The 20143-nt window shown below is 39.6% G+C and overlaps 1 protein-coding gene across 4 annotated transcripts in view; it reads left to right on the plus strand.

The window, feature by feature from the left end:
- The window catches only part of CCSER1 (coiled-coil serine rich protein 1), a 1319150-nt gene that overhangs the window by 1278640 nt on the left and 20367 nt on the right, over positions 1–20143 (plus strand). The gene's annotated exons all lie outside the window — the stretch shown is intronic.

Genomic DNA, 20143 nt, shown 5'->3' on the forward strand with positions numbered 1-20143 from the left:
CTCCTCATGTGCCAGCCCCTGCCTCTGCAGGCACTAGGGAGAGTTCCTGCCAGAGCCGGCTTGCATGCTGCCATTGTCTCCTCCTCCCCCTGCCCCCAGCCTGGGTGACACGCTAGCCCTGATTGCTGCCTGACAGCCTTGCGCATTCCAATCACTACCCCAGCACCACCCCGCCTGGGTGGCCTGTTCGCCCCTATTGCCACCTTGGCTCCTTCCTGCCTGAGAGGCTCATGTGCTCTGGAAACCTCTGGAGCAGACTATGGTGGGAGGAACACATGCAGAGGTGGAGGTGAAACTACAGCTGAGCCCCCGGGGCCATGTGACTAAGAAAGGAGAGCTGAAATCTCTCCTTGTGGCTGCGTAAACCACAGAGTTAGACCTCCTCTGATGGCTTCCTAAATTCAGCACCTGCGAAACATCCAACAGGACAAGTGCTCCTGCAGCTGTGATGGGTCTGGCTTTAGCAGCTGTGGGCTTTGTGGGCACGTACACATGGGGGTTGGGCCAGGCCAGAGTCTGAGCTGCCTCTATACCTCCCACAGCGTGTCCTGGTGCATGACTACTGCAGTCCTGGGACCTGACCTCAGTGGATCTGTGCTGGTGGCCTAGTGAAAACAATGCCTGAGAATCACCAGGGCCAATTGCCAGCATACCCACAGTTAAGGTGAGACTGAGAGCAGTGCCAACAACAGTATACTTTGTCAGCCCATGCAATGGGTGATAGGTAGCACAACAAAGCACATTCACAGGTGAACAGCTCCAGAGGAGGAATACTCAGTGGCTTCTCTCCCAGTGGGGGTGCTCCAAACGCACCTACCTCACACCACAAATCAGAAACACAGCTAAGAAACAGATATGGGGGCCTCTACTCCAACAACTAAGGAGCAGACCCCACCCCTGACAGGTCAGTGACAACCACAGAGCAAAGGGGAGGCCCTGCTCAATATCCAGGGCAGGCTCTGGTCACCACAACACCAATCAAACCCCCTATCAAGGGGATAACAGGACAAGCCTCTGGACCAACCTCACCCACTAGGGGGCAGACACCAGAAGCAAGAGGAACTACGATCCTATAGGCTGCAGAAAGGAGACCACAAACACAGTAAGTTTGACAAAATGAGAAGACAGATATGTTGCAGATGAAGAGGCAAGCTAAAAGCCTACAAGATCAACTAAATGAAGAAAAGACGCAAAAATTCTCAACAAAATACTAGCAAACCGAATCCAACAACACATTAAGAGGATTATACACCATGATCAAGTGGGATTTATCCCAGGGATGCAAGGATTTTTCAGTATCCACAAATCAATCAGTGTGATACACCACATCAACAAATTGAAGAATAAAAACCATATTATCATCTCATTAGATGCAGAAAAAGCTTTTGACAAAATTCAACAGCCATTTATGATAAAAAAAAAAAAAACTCTCTAGAAAGTGGGCATAGAGGGAACCTACCTCAACATAATAAAGGCCATATATGACAAAACCACAGCAACATAATTCTCAATGCTGAAAAACTGAAAGCATTTCCTCTAAGATCAGAAACAAGACAAAGATGTCCACTCTAACCACTATTATTCAACATAATTTTGGAAGTCCTAGCCATGAGAATCAGAGAAGAAAAAGAAATAAAAGGAATCCAAATTGGAAAAGAAGAAGTAAAACTGTCACTGTGTGCAGGTGACATGATACTACATAGAAAACCCTAAAGATTCTACCAGAAAACTACTAGAGATCATCATGAATTTGGTAAAGTTGCATGATACAAAATTAATACACAGAAATCTGTTGCATATCTATACACTAACAATGAGAGATCAGAAAAAGAAGTCAAGTAAACAATCCCATTTATCATCACATCAAAAAGAATAAAATACCTAGGAATAAACCTACCTAAGGAGGCAAAATAGCTGTACTCCGAAAACTATAAGATACTGATAAAAGAAATAAAAGATGACACAAACGAATGGAGAGATATACAATGTTCTTGGATTGGAAGCATCAATATTGTCAAAATGTCTATAATACCCAAGGCAGTCTACAGATTCAATGCAATCCCTATCAAATTACCAATGACATTTTTCACAGAACTAGAACAAAAAATTTTACAATTTGTATGGAAACACAACAGACTGAAAATAGCCAAAGCAATCCTGGGAAAGAGAAACGGTGCTGGAGGAATCACACTATACTACACACTATACTACAAAGCTACAGTATACTACACTATACTATACTATACTACACAACAAAGCTACAGTAATCAAAACAGTATGGTACTGGAACAAAGACAGACTTATACATCAATGGACCAGAATACAAAGCCCAGAAATAAATCCATGCACCTATGGTCAATTAATCTATGACAAAGGAGGCAAATATACAATGGAGAAAAGACAGTCTCTTCAATAAATGATGCTGGGAAAACTGAACAGCTACATGTAAAAGAATGAAACTAGAACAGTCTCTAACACCATACACAAACATAAACCCCAAATAATTAAAGACTTAAATGTAAGACCAAATACTATGAAACTCTTAGATGTAAACATAGGCAGAACACTCTCTGACATACGTTGCAGCAGTATCTCTTTGGATATGTCTCCCAGAACAATGAAAGTCAAAACAAAAATGAATGGAACCTAACTGAACTTAAAAGCTTTTCCACAGCAAAGGAAACCACAAACAAAATGAAGAGACAACCCACAGAATGGGAGAAAACATTTGCAAATGAATCAACCAATAAGGGATTAATCTCTGAAATATACAAATATCTCATGCAGTTCAATATCAAAAAAAAAACAACTCAATCAAAAAAATGGGCAGAAGATCTAAATAGACATTTCTCCAAAGGAGACATACAGATGGTCAAAAGGCACATGAAAAGATGTTCAACAGGGCTTCCCTGGTGGCGCAGTGGTTGAGAATCTGCCTGCCAATGCAGGGTACACGGGTTCGGGCCCTTGTCTGGGAGGATCCCACATGCCGCGGAACAATTAAGCCCGTGAGCCACAGTTGCTGAGCCTGCACGTCTGGAGCCTGTGCTCCGCAACGGGAGAGGCCGTGATGGTGAGAGGCCCGCGCACCGCGATGAAGAGTGGCCCCCGCTCGCCGCAACTAGAGAAAGCACTCGCACAGAAACGAAGACCCAACACAGCCATAAAATAAATAAATAAATTAAAAAAAAAAAAAAAAAGATGTTCAACATTGCTCATTATTAGAGAAATGAAAATCAAAACTACAATGAGGTATCACCTCATACTGATCAGAATGGCCATCATCAAAGTCTACAAACAATAAATGCTGGAGAGGGTGAGGAGAAAAGAGAACCCTCCTGCACTGTTGGTGGAAATGTAAACTGATACAACCACTATGGAGAACAGTATGGAGGTTCCTTAAGAAACTAAAAATAGAGCTACCATGATCCAGCAATCCCACTCCTGGGCATATATCTGGAGAAAACTAATTTGAAAAGATACATGCACCCCAATGTTAACTGCAGCACTATTTACAATAACCAAGACATGGAAGCAACCTAGATGTCTTTTGACAGAGGAATGGATAAAGATGAAGTGGTATATATACACAGTGGAATATTACTCAGCCATAAAAATGAGTGAAATATTGCTTTTGCAGCAACATGGATGGACCTAGACATTATCATACTAAGTGAAGTAAGTCAGACAAAGACAAATATCATATGATATCACTAACATGTGGAAACTAAAGATGACACAAAAAAACTTATTTACAAAACAGAAACAGACTCACGGACTTAGAAAACAAACTTATGGTTACCAAAGGGGAAAGGTGCAGGGGGAAGGGATAAACTAGGAGGGATAAATTAACATATACCCAACATAAATTAGGCTGGGATTAACATATACACACTACTGTATATAAAATAGATAATCAACAATGACCTAGTGTATAGCACAGTGAACTCTACTCAATATTCTGTAATAACCTATAATGGAAAAGAATCTGAAAAAATAATGCATATATGTATATGTATAACTGAATCACTTTGCTGTACACCTGAAACACAACATTGTAAACCAGCTATACCCCAATATAAAATAAAAATTAAATTAAAAACTATTACAGTACGTGTTTACATTGAGATTATGAAAATACTATAACTTATTAGAAATTGTGGGGTGTGAGAATGTTCTTAAGAACTGTCCAGGGGGAAAAAAAAAGAATTGCCCAGGGACTGAGCTACAGCTCTCAGGAAAAAATCAAGGGCAAAACTTCAGAATTTGGGATTAACAGATACACACTATATATAAAATAGATAACAAACAAGGGCCTACTGTTTGTAGCACAGAGAACTATATTCAATATCTTATAATAGCCTATAATGGAAAAGAATATGAAAAAAATATATATGTATATATATGTATAAGTGAATCACTTTGCTGTACACCTGAAACATTATAAATCAATTATATTTCAATTTTAAAAATTCTTATAGAAAAATAAAATTTAAAAAAATGAAGGGCAAGACCTTCCAGGCAGATGATAAAAAAGGAAGGACCTGAAGGACCTAAGGAAGGAGAGAGATTTTCACCATTAAGAAACTCAAAGGTGACTAGTGTCACTAGAAACTCAAAGATTGAGGGGAAAAATTGTCCCAAGAAGAAATTAGGGAGGTAGGTAGGCTAGATAATTCAGGGTCATGTATATCATTACAAAATTTATATCTTCTTGAAATTCAATAGGAAGTTATTTAAGGAAAATAAGGAAGCTAGTGGCATGATTAGATTTGCATTAAAAAAAAAAAGGATTACTATAACTTTCTCTAGTATGTGTGTGAAAGTATGGAAAAATGGATACCATAACCCTAGAAGGAGGTAATGGTGTCTTGAACTAGAGGGATGGTGGTGGGGAGAAGTGAGGAGAGGGAGAGTGGTACAAGATGGTGGAGTAGAAGGACGTGTGTTCACTCCCTCCTGTGAGAACACCAGAATCACAACTAACTGCTGAACAGTCATCGACAAGAAGACACTGGAACACACCAAAAAAGATACCCCACATCCAAAGACAAAGGAGAAGCCGCAATGAGATGGTAGGAGGGGCGCAATCACAATAAAATCAAATTCCATAACCACTGGGTGGGTGACTCACAAACTGGAGAACAATTATACCACAGAAGTCCACCCATTGGAGTGAAGGTTCTGAGCCCCACGGCAGGCTTCCCAACCTGGGGGTCCAGCAATGGGAGGAGGAATTCCCAGAAAATCAGACTTTGGAGGCTAGCGGGATTTGATTGCAGGACTTCAACAGGACTGGGGGAAACAGAGACTCCACTCTTGGAGGGCACACACAAAGTAGTGTGCGCATTGGGACCCAGGGTGAAGGAGCAATGACCCCATAGGAGACTGAACCAGACCTACCTGCCAGTGTTGGAGGGTCTCCTGCAGAGGTGGGGGGTGGCTGTGGCTCACCATGGGGACAAGGACACTGGCAGCAGAAGTTCTGCGAAGTACTCCTTGGTGTGAGCCCTGCCGGAGTCCGCCATTAGCCCCACCAAAGAGCCTGTAGGCTCCAGTGCTGAGTTACCTCAGGCCAAACAACCAACAGGGAGGGAACTCAGCACCACCCATCAACATTCAAGTGGATTAAAGTTTTACTGAGCTCTGCCCACCAGAGCAACACCCAGTTATACTCACCACCAGTCCCTCCCATCAGGAAACTTGCACAAGCCTCTAAGACAGCCTCATCCACCAGAGGGCAGACAGCAGAAGCAAGAAGAGCTACAGTCCTGCAGCCTGTGGAATGAAAACCACATTCACAGAAAGACAGACAAGATGAAAAGGCAGAGGACTATGTTCCAGATGAAGGAACAGGATAAAACCCCAGAAAAACAACTAGATGAAGTGGAGATAGGCAACCTCCCAGAGAAAGAATTCAGAATAATGATAGTGAAGATGATCCAGGACCTCGGAAAAAGAATGGAGGCAAAGATCGAGAAGATGCAAGAAATGTTTAACAAAGACCTAGAAGAATTAAAGAACAAACACCTAGAAAAACTAAAGAACAAACAAATGGAGATGAACAATACAATAACTGAAATGAAAAATACACTAGAAGGAATAAATAGAAGAATAACTGAGGCAGAAGAATGGATAAGTGACCTGGAAGACAGAATGGTGGAATTCACTGCCATGGAACAGAATAAAGAAAAAAGAATGAAAAGAAATTAAGACAGCTTAAGAGACCTCATTAAAAACACAACATTAAACACACCAACATTTGCATTATAGGGGTCCCAAAAGGAGAAGAGAGAGAGAAGGCCCTGAGAAAATATTTGAAGAGATTATCCCTAACATGGGAAAGGAAATAGCCATCCAAATCCAGGAAGTGCAGAGTCCCAAGTCTCCAGGATAAACCCAAGGAAAAACATGCCAAGACACAGAGCAATCAAACTGACAAAATTAAAGACAAAGAAAACTTATTAAAAGCATCAAGGGAAAAATGACAAATAACATACAAGGGAACTCCCATAAGGTTAACAGCTGATTTCTCAGCAGAAACTCTGCAAGCCAGAAGGGAGTAGCAAGATATATTTAAAGTGATGAAAGGGAAGAACCTACAACCAAGATTACTCTACCTGGCAAGGATCTCATTCAGATTCGACAGAGAAATCAAAAGCTTTATAGACAAGCAAAAGCTAAGAGAATTCAGCACCACCAAACCAGCTCTACAACAAATGCTAAAGGAACTTCTCTAAGTGGGAAACACAAGAGAAGAAAAGGACCTACAAAAACAAACCCAAAACAATTAAGAAAATGGTCATAGGAACATACATGTCAATAATTAGCTTAAATGTGAATGGATTAAATGCTCCAACCAAAAAACAGAGGCTTGCTGAATGGATACAAAAAAAACACCCATATAAATGCTGTCTACAAGAGACCCACTTCAGACCTAGGGACACATACAGACTGAAAGTGAGAGGATGGAAAAAGATATTCCATGCAAATGGAAATCAAAAGAAAGCTGGAGTAGCAATACTCATATCAGATAAAATAGACTTTAAAATAAAGAATGTTACAAGAGACAAGGAAGGACACTACATAATGATCAAGGGATCAATCCACGAAGAAGATATGACAATTATAAATATATATGCACCCAACATAGGAGCACCTGAATACATAAGGCAACTGCTAACAGCTATAAAAGAGGAACTTGACAGTAACACAGTAATAGTGGGGGACTTTAATACCTCACTTGCGCCAATGGACAGATCATCCAAAATGAAAATAAATAAGGAAACAGAAGCTTTAAATGACACAATAGACCAGATAGATTTAATTGATATTCATAGGACATTCCATCCAAAAACAGCAGATCACATTTTCTTCTCAAGTGTACATGGAACATTCTCCAGGATAAATCACATCTTGGGTCAAAAATCAAGCCTTGGTAAATATAAGAACATTGAAATCATATCAAGCATCTTTTCTGACCACAACGTTATGAGATTAGAAATAAATTACAGGGAGAAGTGAGCAGAATGATGGTAGAATCACTGTGAAATAGTGATGGACTGAATGCTAGTCAGTGAGGAAGAGGAAAGTATCAAGGACAATTTCAAATTTTCTGTATGGTCTCCATTCATTTGTTTGTTCAACAAATATTACTGAAATTGTTAACATAGTTGAAAACTAGAATGATGCAAATATAATGAGTTCAGTTAAGAAAAAATATGATGGAGATACCTGTCATATAGTCATGGAGGTAGATGTATGAATGAAACTCTGAAGTTTAGATTGAAATATATGTTTAATGTTTGTTCACATAATGATAGTAAGTAAAGTAATGGGACTGGATGAGATCACTTAGAGATAGTGAAATGTATCTGGACCAGGTCTTGAAATCCAAACATTTAGTTAGAAATGTGTTCAGCTGAGGAGATTAATTAATAGTGACCAGAGATGCAGGAGAAGCAGCAGGAACATGCGTCACAATTAGCAAAAGATGATGGAATTCAAGATGAGAGGGGTTAATCTACTGAATTTTACTTAATACTAAAAATAAAAATGTAAACTGGTAAGTATCCATTTAACTTAATAAATTAGAGGTCTTCAGGAGGAGCAAAGGCCCAACTGGAGTGTGTTTATGAATAAGCGGGAAGTGAGAAATTGAAGCAACCAAAGTAAACAATTCTTTGGAAGGCTGTTTCACTCTTAGAAATCATGTTTTGTTTTGTTTTGTTTTTAATTAATTAAGTTTTGCCTGTGTTGGGTCTTCGTTTCTGTGCGAGGGCTTTCTCTAGTTGAGGCAAGCGGGGGCCACTCTTCATCGCGGTGCGCAGGCCTTTCACTATCGCGGCCTCTCTTGTTGCAGAGCAAAGGTTCCAGACGCACAGGCTCAGTAATTGTGGCTCACGGGCCTAGTTGCTCCGCGGCATGTGGGATCTTCCCAGACCAGGGCTCGAACCCGTGTCCCCTGCATTGGCAGGCAGATTCTCAACCACTGCGCCACCAGGGAAGCCCCCCATGCTCTTTTAATATTTATTTTTCACTAAGTCTCTTCTTGACCTGAGACACTTTCATATTATCATTTTAATGTCTTACTTAATCTTACCTTTTATTTTAATTACTAGTTTAGTCCCTTAAGCAAAAGGAAGTGCCTAAGCATAGGATTGTATCTTTGATTTCTTTAAATCTCCTGTTGCATTTGTATTGTGTGGACTCTCCATAAGAGTGAATGGATAAATGAATGAGAAACTAAATAGTGAAGACAGAAAGAAACAGAGAATGAGAAATATTAACAATGCTGGTATGGAAGATGCATTCATATTTTAGAACTAGTTTTAGATTGTAACATTTCTGAGGCCTCCCCATAGTGAATGTAGGGAACTGCTTGGGGTATTGAATATTGAAGAGATTTCTTGAAGAACTCATTTGCTACCTATGATGCTGTCTGCCAATCTGTCCTGATGTGGAACCACCATTCCTGTGGTCAAGATATGGATTCACCGCAGCCTTATAATTCTAACATCTGGACCTTCCAACATAGCCTCTATTGAAATGCAGGACATCACCTCTATAACCAGGAAAGAGTTATTCTTTCTACCTCTAGATGACTATAACCTGAGGAATGAAGATAGATCCACCCTAAGCCAACATCTGGTTACTATGTCTCCTCTTTTAACCAAAACTTATTGTAACAGAACACAGTTTACAAAGGTCACTGTATACATATGCAATCTCTATCATCACATGGTTACCCCTTGACCTTCATTTCCCCTATTTCAGCACAAAATACCTTTCCTTGTACTACTCTAAGATTTGTTCTATTTATCCATCTTTTTTATCCCACAGACTTAACAGATATATCTCTATCTACATATCCACAGTTCATGAGTGTGGTTGAAATATAGCATAATGGCTGAAACATATAATTAAATATTTGAATATGAATCCTTTTGACCTTGTTTTTCTTACATCAAATGCATATCTTGTATCTATGCATTAAAATGAAATTTGATGGGCTCTGCATGGAAATACTGAACAATGCTTTGGGAAATCTGGAATTGGTTGTTGACTGCCACTAACAATTTTTATAATCTTGGGTGAGTCACTTATCAACCCTAGCCACTGTTTCTTTATAAAAATCAAGGGAGGGGGGTCCTCGGGAAGATGGCGGAAGAGTAAGACGCGGAGATCACCTTCCTTCCCACAGATACAGTAGAAATACATCTACACGTGGAACTGCTCCTACAGAACACCCACTGAACGCTGGCAGAAAACGTCCGACCTCCAAAAAGGCAAGAAACTCCCCCCGTACTTGGGTAGGGCAAAAGAAAAAAGAAATAACAGAGACAAAAGAATAGGGACGGCACCTGCACCAGTGGGAGGGAGCCGTGAAGGAGGAAAGATTTCCACGCACTAGGAAGCCCCTTCGCGGGCGGAGACTGCGGGTGGCAGAGGGGGGAAGCTTCGGAGCCACGGAGGAGAGCGCAGCCACAGGGGTGCGGAGGGCAAAGCGAGAGGTTCCCGCACGGAGGCTCGGCGCCGAGCAGCACTCACCAGCCCGAGAGGCTTGTCTACTCCCCTGCCGGGGCGGGCGGGGCTGGGAGCTGAGGCTCGGGGCTTTGGTGGATCGCAGGGAGAGGACTGGGGTTGGCGGCGTGAACACAGCCTGAAGGCGTTAGCGCACCACAGCTAGCCAAGAGGGAGTCCGGGAAAAAGTCTGCAGCTGCCGAAGAGGCAAGAGACTTTTTCTTCCCTCTTTGTTTCCTGGTGCGCGAGGAGAGGGGATTCAGAGCGCTGCCTAAACGAACTTCAGAGACGGGCGCGAGCCACAGCTACCAGCGCGGATCCCACAGCAACAGGGGCGCAGAGGAAAAAAACGGAGAGACTCCCGCACAGAGGCTCGGCGCGGAGCAGCACTCTCCAGCCCGAGAGGCTTGTCTGCTCGGCGGGCGGGGCTGGGAGCTGAGGCTCGGGTTTCGGTTTCGGTTGGATCGCAGGGAGAGGACTGGGGCTGGCGGCGTGAACACAGCCTGAAGGGGTTAGCGCACCACAGCTGGCTGGTAGGGAGTCCGGGAAAAAGTCTGCAGCTGCCGAAGAGGCAAGAGACTTTTTCTTGCCTCTTTGTTTCGCGGCGCGCAAGGAGAGGGGATTCAGAGCGCCGCCTAAACGAGCTCCAGAGAAAGGCGTGAGCCGCGGCGATCAGCACGGACCCCAGAGACGGGCGTGAGACGCTGGGGCTGCTGCTGCCGCCTCCAAAAAGCCTGTGTGTGAGCACAAGTCACTCTCCACATCGCCCCTCCCGGGAGCCTGTGCAGCCTGCCACTGCCAGGGTCCCGTGATCCGGGGACAAGTTCCCCGGGAGAACGCACTGCCCGCCTCAGGCTGGTGCAACGTCACACCGGCCTCGGCCGCCGCAGGCTCACCCCGCCTCCTCTGTACACCTCCCTCCCCGCGGCCTGAGGGAGCCAGAGCCCCCGAAGCAGCTGCTTCTTTAACCCCGTCCTGTCTGTGCGGGGGAATAGACGCCCTCAGGCGACCTACACGCAGAGGCGGGTCCAAATCCAAAGCTGAACCCCAGGAGCTGTGCGAACAGGGAAGATAAGGGGAAATCTCTCCCAGCAGCCTTAGAAGCAGCGGATTAAAACTCCACAAACAACTTGATGTGCCTGCATCTGGTGAATACCTGAATAGACAACGAATCATCCCAAATTCAGGAGGTGGACTTTGGGAGCAGGATATATTAATTTTTCCCCTTTTCCTTTATTTGTGAGTGTATATGTATATGCTTCTGGGTGCGATTTTGTCTGTATAGCTTTGCTTTACAATAGCTTTATTTTACTTCACTATATTATAGCCTCTTTCTTTCTTTCTTTCTTTCTTTCTATTTTTTCTCCCTTTTACTCTGAGCCGTGTGGACGAAAGGCTCTCGGTGCTCCAGCCAGGCATCAGGGCCGTGCCTCTGAGGTGGGAGAGCCAACTTCAGGACACTGGTCCACAAGAGACCTCCCAGCTTCACGTAATACCAAACGGCAAAAATCTCTCAGAGATCTCCATCTCAACATCAAGACCCAGCTTCACTCAACGACCAACAAGCTACAGTGCTGGACACCCTATGCCAAACAACTAGCAAGACAGGAACACAGCCCCATCCATTAGCTGTGAGGCTAGTTAGAGAGGCTGCCTAAAATCATAATAAGGCCACAGACACCCCAAAATACACCACCAGACGTGGACGTGCCCACCAGAAAGACAAGATCCAACCTCATCCACCAGAGCTCAGGCACTAGTTCCCTCCACCAGGAAGCCTACACAACCCACTGAACCAACCTTAGCCACTGGGGACAGATACCAAAAACAACAGGAACTACGAACCTGCAGCCTGTGAAAAGGAGACCCCAAACACAGTAAGATAAGCAAAATGAGACGACAGAAAAACACACAGCAGATGAAGGAGCAGGGTCAGAACATACCAGACTTAACAAATGAAGAGGAAATAGGTAGTCTACCTGAAAAAGAATTCAGAATAATGATAGTAAGGATGATCCAAAATCTTGGAAATAGAATAGACAAAATGCAAGAAACATTTAACAAGGACGTAGAAGAACTAAAGAGGAACCAAGCAATGATGAAAACCACAATAAATGAAATTAAAAATACTCTAGATGGGATCAATAGCAGAATAACTGAGGCAGAAGAAAGGATAAGTGACCTGGAAGATAAAATGGTGGAAATAACTACTGCAGAGCAGGATAAAGAAAAAAGAATGAAAAGAACTGAGGACAGTCTCAGAGACCTCTGGGACAACATTAAACGTGCCAACATTCGAATTATAGGGGTCCCAGAAGAAGAAGAGAAAAAGAAAGGGACTGAGAAGATATTTGAAGAGATTATAGTTGAAAACTTCCCTAATATGGGAAAGGAAATAGTTAATCAAGTCCTGGAAGCACAGAGAGTCCCATACAGGATAAACCCAAGGAGAAACACACCAAGACACATATTAATCAAACTGTCAAAAATTAAATATAAGGAAAACATATTAAAGGCAGCAAGGGAAAAAAAACAAATAACACACAAGGGAATCCCCATAAGGTTAACATCTGATCTTTCAGCAGAAACTCTGCAAGCCAGAAGGGAGTGGCAGGATATACTTAAAGTGATGAAGGAGAAAAACCTGCAACCAAGATTACACTACCCAGCAAGGATCTCATTCAGATTCGATGGAGAAATTAAAACCTTTACAGACAAGCAAAAGCTGAGAGAGTTCAGCACCACCAAACCAGCTTTACAACAAATGCTAAAGGAACTTCTCTAGGCAAGAAACACAAGAGAAGGAAAACACCTACAATAACAAACCCAAAACATTTAAGAAAATGGGAATAGGAACATACATATCGATAATTACCTTGAATGTAAATGGATTAAATGCTCCCACCAAAAGACACAGGCTGGCTGAATGGATACAAAAACAAGACCCATATATATGCTGTCTACAAGAGACCCACTTCAGACCTAGAGACACATATAGACTTAAAGTGAGGGGATGGAAAAAGATATTCCATGCAAATGGAAATCAAAAGAAAGCTGGAGTAGCAATTCTCATATCAGACAAAATAGACTTTAAAATAAAGACTATTACAAGAGACAAAGAAGGACACTATATAATGATCAAGGGATCGATACAAGAGGAAGGTATAACAATTGTAAATATTTATGCACCCAACATAGGAGCACCTCAATACATAAGGCAAATACTAACAGCCATAAAAGGGGAAACCGACAGCAACACAATCATAGTAGGGGACTTTAACACCCCACTCTCACCAATGGACAGATCATCCAAAATGAAAATAAATAAGGAAACACAAGCTTTAAATGATACATTAAACAAGATGGACTTAATTGATATTTATAGGACATTCCATCCAAAAACAACAGAATACACATTTTTCTCAAGTGCTCATGGAACATTCTCCAGGATAGATCATATCTTGGGTCACAAATCAAGCCTTGGTAAATTTAAGAAAATTGAAATCGTATCAAGTATCTTTTCCGACCACAACGCTATGAGACTAGATATCAATTACAGGAAAAGACCTGTAAAAAATACAAACACATGGAGGCTACACAATACATTACTTAATAACGAAGTGATCACTGAAGAAATCAAAGGGGAAATCAAAAAATACATAGAAACAAATGACAATGGAGATACGACGACCCAAAACCTATGGGACGCAGCAAAAGCAGTGCTAAGAGGGAAGTTTGTAGCAATACAAGCCTACCTCAAGAAACAGGAAACATCTCGAATAAACAACCTAACCTTGCACCTAAAGCAATTAGAGAAAGAAGAACAAAAAAACCCCAAAGCCAGCAGAAGGAAAGAAATTATAAAGATCAGGTCAGAAATAAATGAAAAAGAAATGAAGGAAACAATAGCAAAAATCAATGAAACTAAAAGCTGGTTCTTTGAGAAGATAAACAAAATTGATAAACCATTAGCCAGACTCATCAAGAGAAAAAGGGAGAAGACTCAGATCAATAGAATTAGAAATGAAAAAGGAGAAGTAACCACTGACACTGCAGAAATACAAAAGATCATGAGAGATTACTACAAGCAACTCTATGCCAATAAAATGGACAACCTGGAAGAAATGGACAGATTCTTAGAAATGCACAACCTGCCGAGACTGAACCAGGAAGAAATAGAAAATATGAACAGACCAATCACAAGCACTTAAATTGAAACTGTGATTAAAAACCTTCCAACAAACAAAAGCCCAGGACCAGATGGCTTCACAGGTGAATTCTATCAAACATTTAGAGAAGAGCTAACACCTATCCTTCTCAAACTCTTCCAAAATATTGCAGAGGGAGGAACACTCCCAAACTCATTCTACGAGGCCACCATCACCCTGATACCAAAACCAGACAAAGATGTCACAAAGAAAGAAAACTACAGGCCAATATCACTGATGAACATAGATGCAAAAATCCTCAACAAAATACTAGCAAACAGAATCCAACAGCACATTAAAAGGATCATACACCATGATCAAGTGGGGTTTATCCCAGGAATGCAAGGATTCTTCAATATACGCAAATCAATCAATGTGATACATCATATTAACAAACTGAAGGAGAAAAACCATATGATCATCTCAATAGATGCAGAGAAAGCTTTCGACAAAATTCAACACCCATTTATGATAAAAGCCCTGCAGAAAGTAGGCATAGAGGGAACTTTCCTCAACATAATAAAGGCCATATATGACAAACCCACAGCCAACATTGTCCTCAATGGTGAAAAACTGAAACCATTTCCACTAAGATCAGGAACAAGGCAAGGTTGCCCACTCTCACCACTATTATTCAACATAGTTTTGGAAGTGTTAGCCACAGCAATCAGAGAAGACAAAGAAATAAAAGGAATCCAAATCGGAAAAGAAGAAGTAAAGCTGTCACTATTTGCAGATGACATGATACTATACATAGAGAATCCTAAAGATGCTACCAGAAAACTCCTAGAGCTAATCAATGAATTTGGTAAAGTAGCAGGATACAAAATTAATGCACAGAAATCTCTTGCATTTCTATACACTAATGACGAAAAATCTGAAAGTGAAAATAAGAAAACACTCCCATTTACCATTGCAACAAAAAGAATAAAATATCTAGGAATAAACCTACCTAAGGAGACAAAAGACCTGTATGCAGAAAATTATAAGACACTGATGAAAGAAATTAAAGATGATACAAATAGATGGAGAGATACACCATGTTCCTGGATTGGAAGAATCAACATTGTGAAAATGACTCTACTACCCAAAGCAATCTACAGATTCAATGCAATCCCTATCAAACTACCACTGGCATTTTTCACAGAACTAGAACAAAAAATTTCACAATTTGTATGGAAACACAAAAGACCCCGAATAGCCAAAGCAATCTTGAGAACGAAAAATGGAGCTGGGGGAATCAGGCTCCCTGACTTCAGACTATATTACAAAGCTTCAGTAATCAAGACAGTTTGGTACTGGCACAAAAACAGAAATATAGATCAATGGAACAGGATAGAAAGCCCAGAGATAAACCCACACACATATGGGCACCTTATTTTTGATAAAGGAGGCAAGCATATACAGTGGAGAAAAGACAGCCTCTTCAATAAGTGGTGCTGGGAAAATTGGACAGGTACATGTAAAAGTATGAAAATAGAACACTCCCTGACACCATGCACAAAAATAAACTCAAAATGGATTAAAGACCTAAGTGTAAGGGCAGAGACTATCAAACTCTTAGAGGAAAACATAGGCAGAACACTCTATGACATACATCACAGCAAGATTCTTTTTGACCCAGCTCCCAGAGAAATGGAAATAAGAACACAAATAAACAAATGGGACCTAATGAAACTTAAAAGCTTTTGCACAGCAAAGGAAACCATAAACAAGACCAAAAGACAACCATCAGAATGGGAGAAAATATTTGCAAATGAAGCAACTGACAAAGGATTAATCTCCAAGATTTACAAGCAGCTCATGCAGCTCAATAACAAAAAAACGAACAACCCAATCCAAAAATGGGCCGAAGACCTAAATAGACATTTCTCCAAAGAAGATATACAGATGGCCTACAGACACATGAAAGAATGCTCAACATCATTAATCATTAGAGAAATGCAAATCAAAACTACAATGAGATATCATCTCACACCGGTCAGAATGGCCATCATCAAAAAATCTAGAAACAATAAATGCTGGAGAGGGTGTGGAGGAAAGGGAACACTCTTGCACTGTTGGTGGGAATGTAAATTGATACAGCCACTATGGAGAACAGTATGGAGGTTCCTTAAAAAACTACAAATAGAACTACCATACGACCCAGCAATCCCACTACTGGGCATATACCCTGAGAAAACCATAGGTCAAAAAGAGTCATGTACCAAAATGTTCATTGCAGCTCTATTTACAATAGCCAGGACATGGAAGCAATCTAAATGTCCATCGACAGATGAATGGATAAAGAAGATGTGGCACATATATACAATGGAATATTACTCAGCCATAAAAAGAAATGAAATGGAGGTATTTGTAATGAGGTGGATGGAGTTAGAGTCTGTCATACAGAGTGAAGTAAGTCAGAAAGAGAAAAACAAATACAGTATGCTAACACATATATACGGAATCTAAGGGGAAAAAAAAAAAAAAAAAAAAAGGCCATGAAGAACCTAGTGGCAAGACGGGAATAAAGACACAGACCTACTAGAGAATGGACTTGAGGATATGGGGAGGGGGTGGGGTGAGATGTGACAGGGTAAGAGAGTGTCATGGACATATATACACTACCAAATGTAAAATAGATAACTAGTGGGAAGCAGCCGCATAGCACAGGGAGATCAGCTCGGTGCTTTGTGACCACCTAGAGGGATGGGATGGGGAGGGTGGGAGGGAGGGAGATGCAAGAGGGAAGAGAAATGGGAACATATTGTATATGTATAACTGATTCACTTTGTTATAAAGCAGAAGCTAACACACCATTGTAAGGCAATTATACTTCAATAAAGATGTTAAAAAAAAAAAAAAAAAAATCAAGGGATTAAACCACATTAACTTTACAGTCTCTACTGCTTCTTGAACTGTTATTATTAAATCAAAATGAAAATATTCATATTTTCAATGGGCAACAGGTTGTGATATTTGAAATTAATAAAATCACAAAAATGACATTAATAAAATGAAAATAGTTGACAATAATTTTTTAGATCATAGCAATTTGTATGCTTCATCTCACATTACATTTTGTGCTTTGTTGATTTTTTTTCTATTTAAAAATCAATTTTATATCCTTTTAAGGATGACTAACTTTAAAGCTGGTGTCCCATCTGTTTTCTCTTTGTTAGCAGACTTTTTGAGGCTACTCTGAGTTCATAAGGAAAATTATTTTCTTTGATAAAGCAGCTTTTCAAAGAGAAAAAAAAATAACCTTAGACTTTCTTTTTGCACTCGATAGTAAGTGTTTCTAAAACCCATAAACTCATCTTAAGTAAGAAAATAAAGGTTGGTTATTTCAAAAATTGCTATTATTAAACAAACCTCTTATCTCCAAGGCTCAACTCTTTACACAGTGAAAGAATGTATTTTTGAAATTCCATGCTTCTTTTAAAAATTGTATCTAACTTGTAGGTAATGATATCCTGACCATAACTTTCCATACCAGAATTCATTTCCTGCTGTGTCTCACCCTTTATTTATACTATATGAAAGCATTTCAGAAAATCATATGGTATATGAAAATGAATATTATTTCATCACAAATCCCAAACCACTCTGCATACTTTGTATTTCCATACATGCTTGTAATATTATTTTGATGTCATAAATTCTTTGAAGGACTTTTAAATAGTATTATGTCACCAAAGCATCAAGCATAAAAGGCAAGTTTTGTTATTTATCATATTACTATCCCATACATGCCCCCTGAATTTTCTTAAGTGATGTTTGATCTACCTTAAATTTTGCATGTTTCTGAAGGAAAATATAGCCAAAGCTAATACAAAATGGCTAGTAACCTAAAAATCACATTTGAAGTGCATCTTGAATATATAATTTTTAATCTGGGTATAACTAAACTTTTTAAATTCAAATAATGAAAGAATATCGTGAAAAATGAACCAGTGAATCCAGGGAGACATTTCAAGTGATTTGGCATCCTTGGGCCAATAGTTCTTTCACTCTAACTACCTTGATGCTTATTCTGGCTACGGCCAGAGAGGGCAGTAGGAGTGAGGTATTCTATTTGTCTATATCCTGTCTCCCTTTTTTTCAACAATATTCTTATCTACTTACATAGTATCCACACCTTCTGGATACCTCCATTTCCAATTATTTCAAACCCTTTTCTTCAGGGATAATCTGATAACCTAATTCATACAAAGGTTTAAATGACTAATAACTTATAATATTATACTTCAAGTTATCTGGAAACAATTTCTACGTGAAGTTTGAGTATATTTTATATAATGAATGAAATTCAGAAATAATAAGTGGAGAACATTTAATAAACCTAGAGGAACTGGCACACAGATTTTAGTATCAATGAAACAATTAGGGAAGGGTACTTATTTAATTTTTTGACAGATAAAGAGACATTATAGTATATATGACTTGGAGTTCAAAGGCCTTATATTAGTACCTGAGTCCTCTTGAGTAAGCCAGTTATTACTAAGAGCCTCAGTTTTCCATCTGTAAAATGGGAGTAAGGCATTTGAAACCAGTTTTAATGTACATTTACAAGGATAAATTAGGATATTTTATGTAAAAGCAATCTAACATTTAAAGTATATGACAGATGAGATGCTATAATTGTATTTGTTGTTTGTAGTATCCCCCAAATTATACTATATATTTAATTATGTATTGCCTTTATTCAGTGAGTCAGACTTATTCCTAAAAATAACTTTCCTTACTGATATAAAACAACAAATGAGCAATGTAAAATTGCTGTATTTTTATTTTACTTCTTTCTCAAGTTATCTTGTAGTTTAGGTAATGATGTCTTACGTTTAGCAGTCTCCCAACAGAGCTTATGGGATAAAATTTCTCATAAGATAGAATCATTTAAGCAAGGAGTTTAGGACTCACATTATTTAATCAATATGATTATAATATATTACATATACATATGTATGATAAGTACTAGAAAACAAGAGAAACAATAGGCTAGATTATTAATTATATATTAATTAATTAATATAAGAATCTATATATTAATTATATATAGATTATAATTAATATAAGAATCTATATATTATATGTGTGTATTGTATTATATACAATACACATATATAATATATATATTATACACATATATAATATATATGTTCATTTATTGTATACAAGCAATATTTCCATCATGTAAATCTACAGCAATTGTCTACAGAAGACATTATGTGAATAAAAATATTTTTGTGATTTTTTTAATACTACTTTCATTCAAGAAGCACTGTACTATCTGAAGACCTAAACAGAGACATTTCTCCAAAGAAGACATGCAGATAGCCAATAGGCACATGAAAATATGCTCATCATCACCAACTGTTAGAGAACTGCAAATCAAAACTACAATGAGGTACCACCTTACATTGGTCAGAATGACCATCATTAAAAAGTCTACAGATAACAAATGCTGGAGAGGGTGTGGAGAAAAGGGAACCCTCCTACATTGTTGGTGGGAATGTAAATTAGTGCAGCCACTATGGAGAACAGTATGGAGGTTCCTTAAAAAACTAAAAATAGAGTTGCCATATGATCCATCAATCCCACTCCTGGACATATACCCAGACAAAACTCTAATTCGAAAAGATACTTGCACCCCTATATTCACAGCAGCACTATTTACAATAGCCAAGACACGGAAACAACCTAAATGTCCATCGACAGATGAATGGATAAAGAAGATGTGGTATATATACACAATGGAATATTACTCAGTCATAAAAAAGAATGAAATAATGCCATTTGCAGCAACATGGATGGACCTAGAGATTTTCATAATACTCAAAGTAAGTCAGAAAGAGAAAGACAAATACCATATGATAAAGACAAATACCATATGATATCATTTATGTGTGGAATCTAAAATACGACAC

This window comes from Balaenoptera physalus, assembly GCF_965194825.1.
Source record: "Balaenoptera physalus genome assembly, chromosome: 5".
Lineage (NCBI taxonomy): Eukaryota > Metazoa > Chordata > Mammalia > Artiodactyla > Balaenopteridae > Balaenoptera > Balaenoptera physalus.